This window comes from Oryctolagus cuniculus, chromosome 13 (genome assembly GCF_964237555.1).
Source record: "Oryctolagus cuniculus chromosome 13, mOryCun1.1, whole genome shotgun sequence".
Classification (NCBI taxonomy): Eukaryota; Metazoa; Chordata; class Mammalia; order Lagomorpha; family Leporidae; genus Oryctolagus; species Oryctolagus cuniculus.
Window position 1 is genome coordinate 67,901,434 of NC_091444.1, and position 11,879 is coordinate 67,913,312.

Sequence of the window (11,879 nt, forward strand, 5' to 3'; positions counted from 1 at the left end):
TCCAGATTACCCAATTCTCCATTCCCAGTATTCTGCAGATCTTTCCCAAAGTTCCCTAATTAATCCTGCAATCAGTCCCCAGTCCCTTCAGAAAGTTCCTTTCCTCAAAATCTCTTGCCCCCCCAACTTGTCCTAAGGCTTTTCCCAGGCTCTGCCTCAGGTCTAACACTCCTGATCCTCCACTAGTTTTGGTAGATGCCACTCCTCCCTATTACAACTCTTCTGACTTCAGAGTCACCTGCCTTTCTCCATAATACTCTTAGACCTGTTCTCAGTTCCCAACTCCCAAGTCTTAAGCTCTTCTAGGGCACCTAATCCTCCCCCAGAGTTTTCCTTTAGCCTATCATTAGTCCTGAACTCTAAACCCCAACCGTTTTGCCCAATCTCACCCAAGATAGACTTTGTGTTTTTGACTCTGCAGTGAAAAACAGCCACTTTTCCTCCCAGGTCTACCTCCCACGCCTTGAAGCGAAAGTCTTTCCCCTCTTTCTGTGTGCTCCTAATTCCCACAACACCCCCAGGGAACTCACTCCCCAATATCTTTCCTGCCCCCTCTTGTCTCAGTGGCCACTAACTCATCTAACTCCACTCACCCCGAGAGCTCTTCTCATGCCCGCCGGCCTCCCCCATTCTGCCCACTGGGCCGGCCCAAGCCTCAGCCTCAAGGACCCCTTCCCTTCCCCTCAGGGCTTCCCAAGGCCACTGCCAGTGCTGGCGTGGAAGGGCTGGTGCACCTCACCAATTGCTCCAGTCCAGGAAGAAGGTGCAGCCGGCCAAGCTGCCTCCCTCAAAGTGATGTTGTCATGTCCTTATCAGCAGTCCCCAGACAGCTGAACTTCTGCATCAGCTCTGGATTCTGGTTCACATCATGCCCACCAGGGCTGGGGCCAGACACCCACTTCCCCACCTCCTCACAACCGAGCAGCCACCGCCACCACTGCACCCGAGCCCAGAACAGGAAGGGGGCACACTGCTAGTGGCACCGTGACACCAGTCCTTGGAGGTAGGCCCTGGTTCTGACACCACCTCCTAAGGACAAACTCCATCACTCCCACTGCAGGGGCCAGAGCTCTTGCTGCCACCACCTCAAACACCACAGCCACTGTGCAAGCGCCATAGCCTAGGCTCTGCCTCTTCCTCCCCTGGTGCCCGCAAGGAGCAGGCTGCTTGGTGTTCCACTGCCGGTGCTCTCTGGCCTTCACCACGTAGAGCATGTGTGGCTGGCTCAACCAACCCTTAACGTTGTGCTGCTGCAGTGGGTGCAGTGCGGCATCGCGCTATGTGCTGCCTGAAAAGCAAGCAGGCAGAATTGAAGAGCTGGAGGACAACCTGATAAGACTAAGTTCAGAATTTATGAACTAAGGTCTGAAGCATATATTCCTCTCAACAATAATGAGAAGTCAAATCTAAGTCATGACCTAGTATTCAAAGAATTGCAAGAATGTGTGAATTTTTAAAATAAAAATCATATACTCTCCTGAAATTGGGAGACCAGAAGTTTCTGGCTCATGGCTCCTGACTGGTCCAGCTCTGGGTGTTGCAGCCATTTGGGGAGTGAACCAGGGCATGAAAGATATCTATCTCTCTCTCACACACACGCACACACACATGCACACACACACACACAACTCTGCCTTTCAAATAAAATAGAACTTCTAAAGAAGACTATCTGAGGATATAGTACTCAGATATAAAAGACAGCAAGAACACAAATTCGAACATCACCAAAGTACTTATACATTTTATTGTTATACACTTAACATTGATACTGAGCCTTAACAGTAAATTACAATAATATATCATATCTTGTATTGAAGATTTTTGCTATAAGTTAAAATTAACATGTAAACTTTGAATTTGAAGATTCTACCTGGAAAGCTGAAGGTAAAACAATAATGCTCCTGTAAGACAACACCATCTTCATAACATGGAGGTAAGAAAGTTCATTTTCAACTGTATATACAGGTCATTTACAATAAAGGGAAATATTGTCAAATGAGACTGCATTAAATTATTTCTATTTGTCATCATTATGTTGATGAAAGTTCCAACCAGTGAATGGAAGAACATATTTGTAATACATATAATAAACATTTATTGCCTGTTATATACCATGATTATGGCAGATATTCAACAGCATACACACACACACACGCATATGTATATATGTGTGTGTGTGTGTATATATATATATATATATACATATATATGGCGGTAACTTATTTGAGAGGTAGACTTACAGAGAGAGGGAGAAACATAGAAAGGTCTTCCATTTGCTGCTTCAACCCCAGATGGCTTCAACGGCTGAGGCTAGGCCAATCCAAAGCCAGGGGCAAGGAGTTTCTTCCAGGTCTCCCACATGGTGGGTGCAAAGGACCAAGCACTTGGGCCATCTTCTACTGCTTTCCAAGGCCATAGCAGAACTGGATCGGAAGAGGGGCAGCCGGGATACAAACCAGCACCCATACGGGATGCCAGTGCCAGAGGCAAAGTCTTTAGCCCACTGTGTTGCCACTGTGTTGCCACGCTGGCCCCCACAACATACATTTTTATGTTGTTGTACACACATACAAGGCAACTAAATGCATGCAAATAGGAACTGGATGAAATATCCAGAAGTGTTAATGTGCTAATCCATGTTCCATAGACAAGTCTTTTTCCCTCCTATATAGTACAGAGTAGACCCTCACAAAGTGCTTGTTACAGTAACACATTGCCCTGGCAATGGCAATCATTTAGGGAGTGAAGCAGTCAATGGAAGACCCCTTGGCCCCCATCACTCTGTCACTATCTGTTACTATGCCTTTTAAAAAATTAAAACAAAAAAATGTTTTTCAGAAGTCAACCATTAAGTGCAAAAACATTTATTTATCACCTTACATCATACCCAAAATACCCCAGAGAAACATAATTTTACTAGTATTGCTTTGCTTTTTTGGCTGTCAGCTACCCCCAAAAAAAGGCAGACTACCAAACAGGTCAAAATCTTTCAGAAGCTGCCAAGTGTCAGGTTGTTTCTAACATATTGTCCTACAAACTTTGAAGTAAAGACTAAACAGAAAGTCTAGTGCTAACTGTAAGGAAAAGGGGTGCTCCTCACACGGGCACCAAATATAAGGAAAAGGGTGCAGATCAACAGTCAGAATACAGACAGCCAGATCAAATTTAGTCAAAGAAAATACACTATCAGTCTTGGACCAACTGCCAGGGAGCACACAGACCAAACCTGTGGCCGAGGGCCTTTTTATATCTTAAGTGGGCTGGCGCTGAGGTTGGGGGTGAGCAGCAGACAGATGTGGGCATTCCATAAAAGGTTTTCAAGTTTGGCCTCCTGGCTTTGAAACCTGGGGAAGAATGAGAATAATAGGATGTGAGACTAAATTGGTCTTTTGAAAGAAGGCAGGAGCAACCAGAACTTAACATGGCTGAGGCTTATATCCTTGTTCTATCATCCAGATACTGAGTATAGATAAGGAGGTGGGCCACTGGGTTCTTTCTGGCTAATTCCTGCTGAGATGGAACGTAGACACAGGGCAGGGTATCTATATACCGGATCGGAATGATTGGAGAAGGAGAGCAAGCAGCCTTGTGTTGCTCCTGCATGATGGCTCCAGATCTAGCAGTCATACCCTCCTGTAAGGGCTTTTGAATCATGTTAAATGTACCTGATAGGAATACGAGCACTGTGATTATGGGGATAAAGGGAGAAACTAAAAAGATTGCCCCCAGTGGAAAAGATGGCCAAAATGAGGACAACGGAGGATCCAGGAAAGCAAGAGTCCTGTCCAGTTAGTGGGAAGACAGTTGTATGCCTGAGTGCTCCCGTTTCATTTAGGGTGTCTAACAAGCAGATTAGATACAGAGGGTGTAAAACAGAGGCCAGAGTCATTATTGGAGAATCAAAGAAATGTGGGAGGTTTCCCATTGAAAGGCAGACAGAAGCACACAGAAGGGGCTTGTTAATAATCAGATGAGCTTTAAGGCCTGGCCCAGGTATGTTGTGAGGTCCAGACCTGTCTATCTCTTCACAGGTGGCACTGGATGAGACTTCGTAAGGGAGGTGTGAACCTCTTTGGGGGAAGACACCCTGTTGACTTCCATTACCAAGCTGGCTGGGGAGGAGGGCAGGCCTGAGTAGGAGGTTAGTATCGAATAGGTGGCACCTGCCTTGATTGGTACTGACCCTAGGCTGTCCTCCTGATGGCGGTGGTTACTTTGGAAGCTGGGCAGAGGGAAAGACTTTTTAGCCTGGGGCCAACAGGTTCTGTAGTTCTGACCCAGGAGTCCTTCAACACCGAGGGCAGTTCCATTTCCTGTGGCCTGGCTCTTGTCAGAGCTGACAGGGCTCTTCATGATGCCCTCTTGCTCAATGCCCTGACTCCTAATTTCCCAAACAGGTGCCATCAAGGGGTGGACTGGCCTTGTTGTGTCTCCTTGATGATAGATAACCATGTAAAGCAGCCATTAATTGGCCTATCACCTATCTGTACATTGCTCCTGCTCCCTCACTCCCTCCTCTTTCTCCAGGTCTCTGTTAAAAGTAGAACACAGGAGAAACATTTAGGAATGTCAGCCAAGGGGGTGCTCAATCCCATCCCAAATCTTTGGTGTCCTGAGCTAGAAACCTATGGTCACAGGCATGTCATGAGAATATTCTTCCTCTAGGATAAGACAATGCCCATGAGGAAAGCTATGTCCTATGTAAGATCAAATTTGGGACATGCTCAATTGGACTTGCCCCAAATGGTGGAGTTAGAAACGTGCCAGGGGATTCCAATACAATCCCATCAAAGTGGCATGTACCAATGGCATCTCACTAATCCAAGTTATCAATTTCAGTTCACAATTGATCACACTGATAGATCTGAGAGTCAAAGATATCACACAAACAAGACTAGTGTCTGCTAATACTAACTGATAGAATCAAAAAGGGAGAGAACGATCTATCATGGGAAGCGGGATACACAACAGACTCATAGAATGGCAGATGTCCTAAATAGCACTCTGGCCTCACAATCAGCCCTTAAGGCATTCAGATCGGGCTGAAGAGCCCATGAGAGTATTTTAGGCATGGAAAGCCAAGACACTCTGGAAAAAAAATGACCTAAATGAAAGATCTCTGCAAGTGAGATCCCAGTGGAAAGAACGGGGCCATCAAAGGAGGAGGTACCTTTCTCAGAAGGGAAGAGAAAACTTCCACTTTGACTATGACCCTGTTGGAATAAGATAGAAGTCGGCAAACTCAAAAGGCTTCCATAGCCTTGGCAACTCATGACTAGAGCCTAGGGTGATTACTGATGCCATAAACAAGAGTGTCAAATTGTTAAGTCAACAACAGGAGTCACTGTGTACTTACTTCTCAGGTGGGATCTGTCCTTAATGTGTTTTTCAATGTGAATTAATGCTATAACTAGTACTGAAACAGTATTTTACACTTTGTGTTACTGTGTGGGTACAAACTAATGAAATCTTTACTTAATATATACTAAATCGATCTTCTGCATATAAATATAATTGAAAATGAATCTTGATGTGAATGGAATGGGAGAGGGAGCGGGAGATGGGAGGGGTGCGAGTGGGAGGGAAATGGGGGGAGGAAGCCATTGTAATCCATAAACTGTACTTTGGAAATTTATATTTACTAAATAAAAAAAAAGATCAAGCATTAAGACCATCTTACTCAAATTGCCTTAGATAAGATCTGAAGATCAAACTGTACACCCTGTTGCAGAGTCCTGCAGAACATAATCAGCTTCCCATCTTGATGAGACTAGAAAAATGAGGGAACAAATCAGGCTTCCCATATTTCTTACTGTCAATAACTTAAAATCAAGTGAAAACTTGACAAAAAAAATTTAAGATGTCAAATTACTTATGAAAACATTTACGAAAAGGCCCAATACCTTCTACCGATTTGAAGAGTACATGTAGTTGTAAACATCTCTTGACTATCTAACAGAAGTGCAAGCCAATTGAAACAGAGCTGTTAACAAATTTTCCCCTGTACACACATATAACACATTACAGGAAAGAACAACAAATCATTTTTCAGTTTTTAGAGAAAATTATTTTTGACAGGCAGAGTGGACAGTCAGAGAGAGCGAGAGACAGAGAGAAAGGTCTTCCTTTTTTGCGGTTGGTTCACCTTCCAATGGCCGCCGCAGCCGGCGCACCGTGCTGATCCAAAGCCAGGAGCCAGGTGCTTCTCCTGGTCTCCCATGCGGGTGCAGGGCCCAAGCACTTGGGCCATCCTCCACTGCACTCTCGGGCCATAGCAGAGAGCTGGAGTGGAAGAGGGGCAACCGGGACAGAATCCAGTGTCCTGATCGGGACTAGAACCCGTGTGCCGGCGCTGCAGGCAGAGGATTAGCCTATTAAGTCGCGGCGCCAGCCTTAGAGAGAATTTGGCTGCCACTAGACAAGGGAGGGGAAAACACAGAAGAAGGCTAGGCATGGAGCATTTTTTGGAGCAATGTTGCTGTACTTGATAGCTCTGCAACACATATTATTTGATATGGTTTTGTCTTTGTGCAAGAGAGAATTTAGACATGAGACAGAGTAGCAGTGCGAAATGCAGCTGCATTATGTTAGGTTTTAGTATTTGAGGGTTCATAGGAGGAGAGAAGACAGCTAGTTAGAGAAGACTATTATAGGGAGGAAAGAATTGGGGGCGGTGGTGGTCAAGAGACAATAGGGGCTTGAGCTGGCTGGGACAGAGGGCCAGGTAGGGGGTGTGGGTGGTGGTGTTCAAGGCTTCGTCACATTTGAACCGCAAGCAGAGTCCTTTCTTGAGGTTCTTCTTGGAGGAGGTGCAGAGTACCACATGGACCCAGATAAGGTGAGCAGAAGAAGTGAGAAAGGCTCCGAGGTGAAGTTTACAGTGCTTTTTTTTTTTTTTTAGTGTTTTATGAATTTGAAATGTCCCAGGTGCAGGGCTTTCAAGAGCAATAAATATTCTGCTAGCCTTTTTTTTTTTTTGGTTTAATAATTATTGGTCGAAAGAGATCATCAATGCATATTTTGTGTTTTATAAACCTTACATTCTCTTAATGATCTTTTGTTTTATTTGGAGTTTTCTGGCCTCCAAGTGAACTTAATATATCTATGCATGTAGTTCTACATTGACGTTTTTTACATTTTAAAACTAAGTATGAGGCCGGCGCCGCGGCTCACTAGGCTAATCCTCCGCCTGCGGTGCCGGCACACCGGGTTCTAGTCCCAGTCAGGGAGCCGGATTCTGTCCATGTTGCCCCTCTCCCAGGCAAGCTCTCTGCTGTGTGGCCAGGGAGTGCAGTGGAGGATGGCCCAAGTGCTTGGGCCCTGCACCCCATGGGAGACCAGGAGAAGCACCTGGCTCCTGCCTTCGGATCAGCGCAGTGCGCCGGCCGCGGCAGCCATTGGAGGGTGAACCAACGGCAAAAGGAAGACCTTTCTCTCTGTCTCTCTCTCTATGTCCACTCTGCCTGTCAAAAAAAAAAAAAAAAAAACTAAGTATGAGACACTATGCATATTATATACCTCACTTAATAGTACAAAGAGTTATTTGCACATTCAAAAAAATCACAAGAAGGCCGAAATCAAGTTAAATAACCTATGTGTTCTACATTTTCCACATTCCATTTCTGAATAAAGAAATACTTGTTCAGTGTTATATATTGCTTGTTGCCTACTGAGATTGTCAGAGATGCTTTAGTATATTATCTCTATTTTAAAGTTACATCTCAAGTCACTTCAAGAGATACTCTCATCAACATTAAACATTATGCCATATGCAGTATTGTCCCAAAAGCTTAAATAAGAATCACTTTAAGTTTTTAGACTGAATATTTTAAACTTAAAATTATATAACTATATATACACATATGGTAGGCTACATATTAAATCATTTCAAGTAACTTAAATGTATTTAGCAAACATTCAGCCAAATAGCTTATTTAGACATCGATGTCTAGCCATAGTACTATGCCTATGAAACTTGAAAAATCCAAGTAAAGTCTGCTGTAGTATGAAGAAAAAGAATGACTTTTAACCTACTGAATTGTGCAATACAAAAGTGTTTAGCATGACAAAATTACCAACATAAAAACATTTTAAAGGTTATTTGGTTCTAGAAATAGTAACTATTCTGTACTTTCAGATAATTTAACATTTGCATTTTAAGTTTTATATACAGTTTCTTTTTTAACAAGTTAAAAAAGCACATAAAAAATAGTCCAAGCTATATTATTTTTCATCCTGGATTTAGCTCATCGCAAATAACTAAACAAAAGAATTCCTGAATACTCAACCCTATTAAAATACAATATCTGTCTAGATCCCATTATTTCACCCATTGTTTACTATACTGGACCCTAAAACAGGCTGCCGACATAGAATGCTAACATTCTGCCAACCTTTACATTCTCTTTCTACATCCAGGGGGAGAGAGTGACAGGATGGAGGAGGAGAGGTCAGGAAGAGAGGAGAGGCAGTTTTGGCTGCCGTTGAGAGGGATGGGAAGACCCAGACACGCGGAAAGGAGAAGTAGAGGGAGGAAGCTTAATGTAGGGGAATAGGGTGGGCAAACCAGAGAGAAATCACCAGATGGGAGCTCGGAAGGACCCTGGGGCGGCTAGGGGAGAGGGTCACACTCCTGAGCCAAGATCTCAGAGAGGATATGAAGGAGGGGCAGAGAGCTCAATCAGCACTGAGGAGAGCAGGATAAAGGGGACTTAGGTGAGAAGAGGCTGGAAGGGAGGCACCTGTCCCTGTTGCCACTGGAGAGAGAAATGAGGTGCTGGGGTGGGGGATGGAGTGAACAAAGGACTGTGTTCCTGAGATTCCAGCTTGTCAGGTCAGGGAGAAGGGAGTGATGGGGATGTTGGACATTTAAGCGGTGGCTCCAGGCCTTTTTGCTCCATGAGAAATCGGTGTGAGGAAAGTTGACCCCAATGGAGGAAAAAGGCTCAGAATAGGGTCTTCTGGACCATTTGCCATTTCTCTGTGTGAAGTTACTAAAATCTTATATAATTTTGAGATGAAAATTGTCAAACTCGTGCAGAGGTTGAGTAACTGCCTCCACTTTATCACCCCTTCAGGCCCAGCTGTATTTGGAACCCATGGATTTAGCAAAATACGGTCTGAGGGAAGAGGGTCTATTCACAGGGAATAGACTTCACTGGGAAAGAATCACCCCAACCCACAACCTAAGTTCTGAGTCCTCTAAGAGCAGACAGCAAGAGAAACCGACTGAACACCCCAGGCCCTAGGAGGAGGGATGAACTGGTCACGAGCATTGCCCCAGTATGCATGAGGTGACAGAGGCCTCTCTTACCAATCTGATGGGTTGAGTATTAGGTCCAGTGTTGCCGTGCAGCAATGAGATCTGGCAAAGGCTCTAGCTGTGAATTTGCTAGGAAATGAGGAGCACAAGCGGCAGTGAGAAAATGTTTTGGATAGGCATTTCTCAGGGCCATCCAGGTCAGACAGGAAAATGGAGACTGTAGGAAAGAGGTTAGGGGGGTGGGTAGAGACCATAAGAAGGGGAAGGAGTTCAGAAAGCAGAAGAATGTTCAGATGAAGAGGGGGGAGGGGTCACAGATCTTACCCAGAGTACACAGGAATGACACACTGGGGCAAGATGTTGATCCCTCACTCCGCTCCTCACACGGGGCACCAAATGTAAGCAAAAGGGGGCAGACAGGAGAAAAGACAGAACACGAACTCTCAGCCAGACCAAACTTATTCAAAGAAAATAAATCCGCAGGTGTGGGTGACCAACTGCCAGTGTGCACACACACAAAACACATGACAGTGCCTAGACCCCAGTAGGCTGGGACTTTTTATATCTTAGGTGCTCAAGGGGTGGGGTGGGGTGCAGTTGTCAGAGGTGAGCTTCTTCATACAAGTTTTTCAAGTTTGGCCCTCTGGCTTCCAAACATGGGGAAGAACACAGGGGATGGGGTGGAGAAAATTAGGGTGTGAATCTAAATTGGTCTCTTGAAAGAAGGCAGGGGTAACAAATCCAAAAATGGCTGAGGCTTCTGTCTTGTCCCACCACTCACTACCTAAGAATGTCAAATATACACACACTGAATTTCTTGCTAACAACAGTTAGACCCTTCTCTGCTGTCAATCATCCTTTCTGCTGGGCATTTGATGGCCTGGCCACAGGATATTAACTAACAACTTCATGTGCATACAAACCATACTACCTGTGGGTCTAGGAAGATGACAGTAAAGAAAATTAAGATAGAAACTCAAGCTAGGTATACCACATGTGTGACAGAGACCCAACACACATGAGCCACCACCTGATGCCTCACCCATGATGTGGGAGGAACCAGAACTCGCAAAACAGGCATTCCAATATTGTGTGCCAGTGTCCCAAGCAATGCCAAATGACTGTTCCTTGAAACTGCACATCCAGTAGAATGAGAGTAAATTTAATAACTTATGGCATTAAAGACCAAGCACTTAACTGCTTTAAAAATACTATATGTACAGTGTTCATTCAAATTCATAACAGTCACAAGGCAATGTACATAAAAACTCAAGAGTTTGCCTAATGTCATCTAAGTACAGGTACTTGGACATAAACACAAACCTAACTGAAAGATTACTTCAACATTAGTCAATGGTAAACATAGGTATTACTATGCCTTGAACACTAAAAGTACTCCTGGTCAGCCCTGTCAGACTGCTACTATAAACATCAATTATCTGCTGAATATACTACCTAAATGCTAAATACAGGTATATCTTTTTTTTTTTTTTGACAGGCAGAGTGGACAGTGAGAGAGACATGGAAAAAGGTCTTCCTTTACTATTGGTTCACCCTCCAATGGCTGCTGTGGCCGGCGCGCTTCGGCTGGAGCATAGCGCTGATCCGAAGCCAGGAGCCAGGTGCTTCTCCTGGTCTCCCATGCGGGTGCAGGGCCCAAGCACTTGGGCCATCCTCCACTGCACTCCCAGGCCACAGCAGAGAGCTGGACTGGAAGAGGGGCAACCGGGACAGAATTCGGCGTCCTAACCGGGACTAGAACCCAGTGTGCCGGTGCCACAGGCGGAGGATTGGCCTATTGAGCCATGGCACTGGCCTCAATACAGGTATATCAAACAGGTTTTATGAAAGGCTCTGGACACGTTTTATACAACCCTAGTATTTCATGGCATAAAAACGGCCTCCTCTGGAAACTAGCTATTGATGCAATTTTACTTTTTCCTCCATTTGATGTTTTGTCTAAGACTTCTATAATGAATGTGCACTAACAAAGAATAAGATTAGAATGAGCTGCACTCTATAGCCCAAGGTCCCATCCATCTCAGCCTTGCTTTGCATAAGCATAATACAGCAGACATCAGGCACATGAAACTTTCTTTATAGACTACAAGTGTGTGGCAAAGCTAGATGGTAACTCTCCAGAACTGTACTGTACTGTTCTGTCCAGCGGCCACTACCAAATATGGGTGACACGCTGGACACACTACACGTGACTAATCCAAGCTGACACATGCTGTGAATTGTAAAAAGCCTGTAACAGTTTTCAACCTGTAAATTAAATGTTGAAATGATAATTCTAAAGAAAAACATAAATTGATTTCACATAATTTTCAATTGAGGTTATTAGAAATGAACACACACAGTTTGCACTAATGCCTATTTTCACTCTGAAGTGCTGCTCTGGCACCAAATTATTCAACTGAAGCCAGCAGTATGGGCATCACCTGGGATCTTGTTCAAATGCAGACCTTTGGGCCCCAGCACGGAAGTGTTAAAGCAGAACATGCATTTTAACAAGACCCTTGGTTGATCAATATACACACTGAATACTGAGGGACACTGTTACAGAAAATTTGTATTTTCTCTAATCATGACAATCTCATTTTTCTTTAATGCA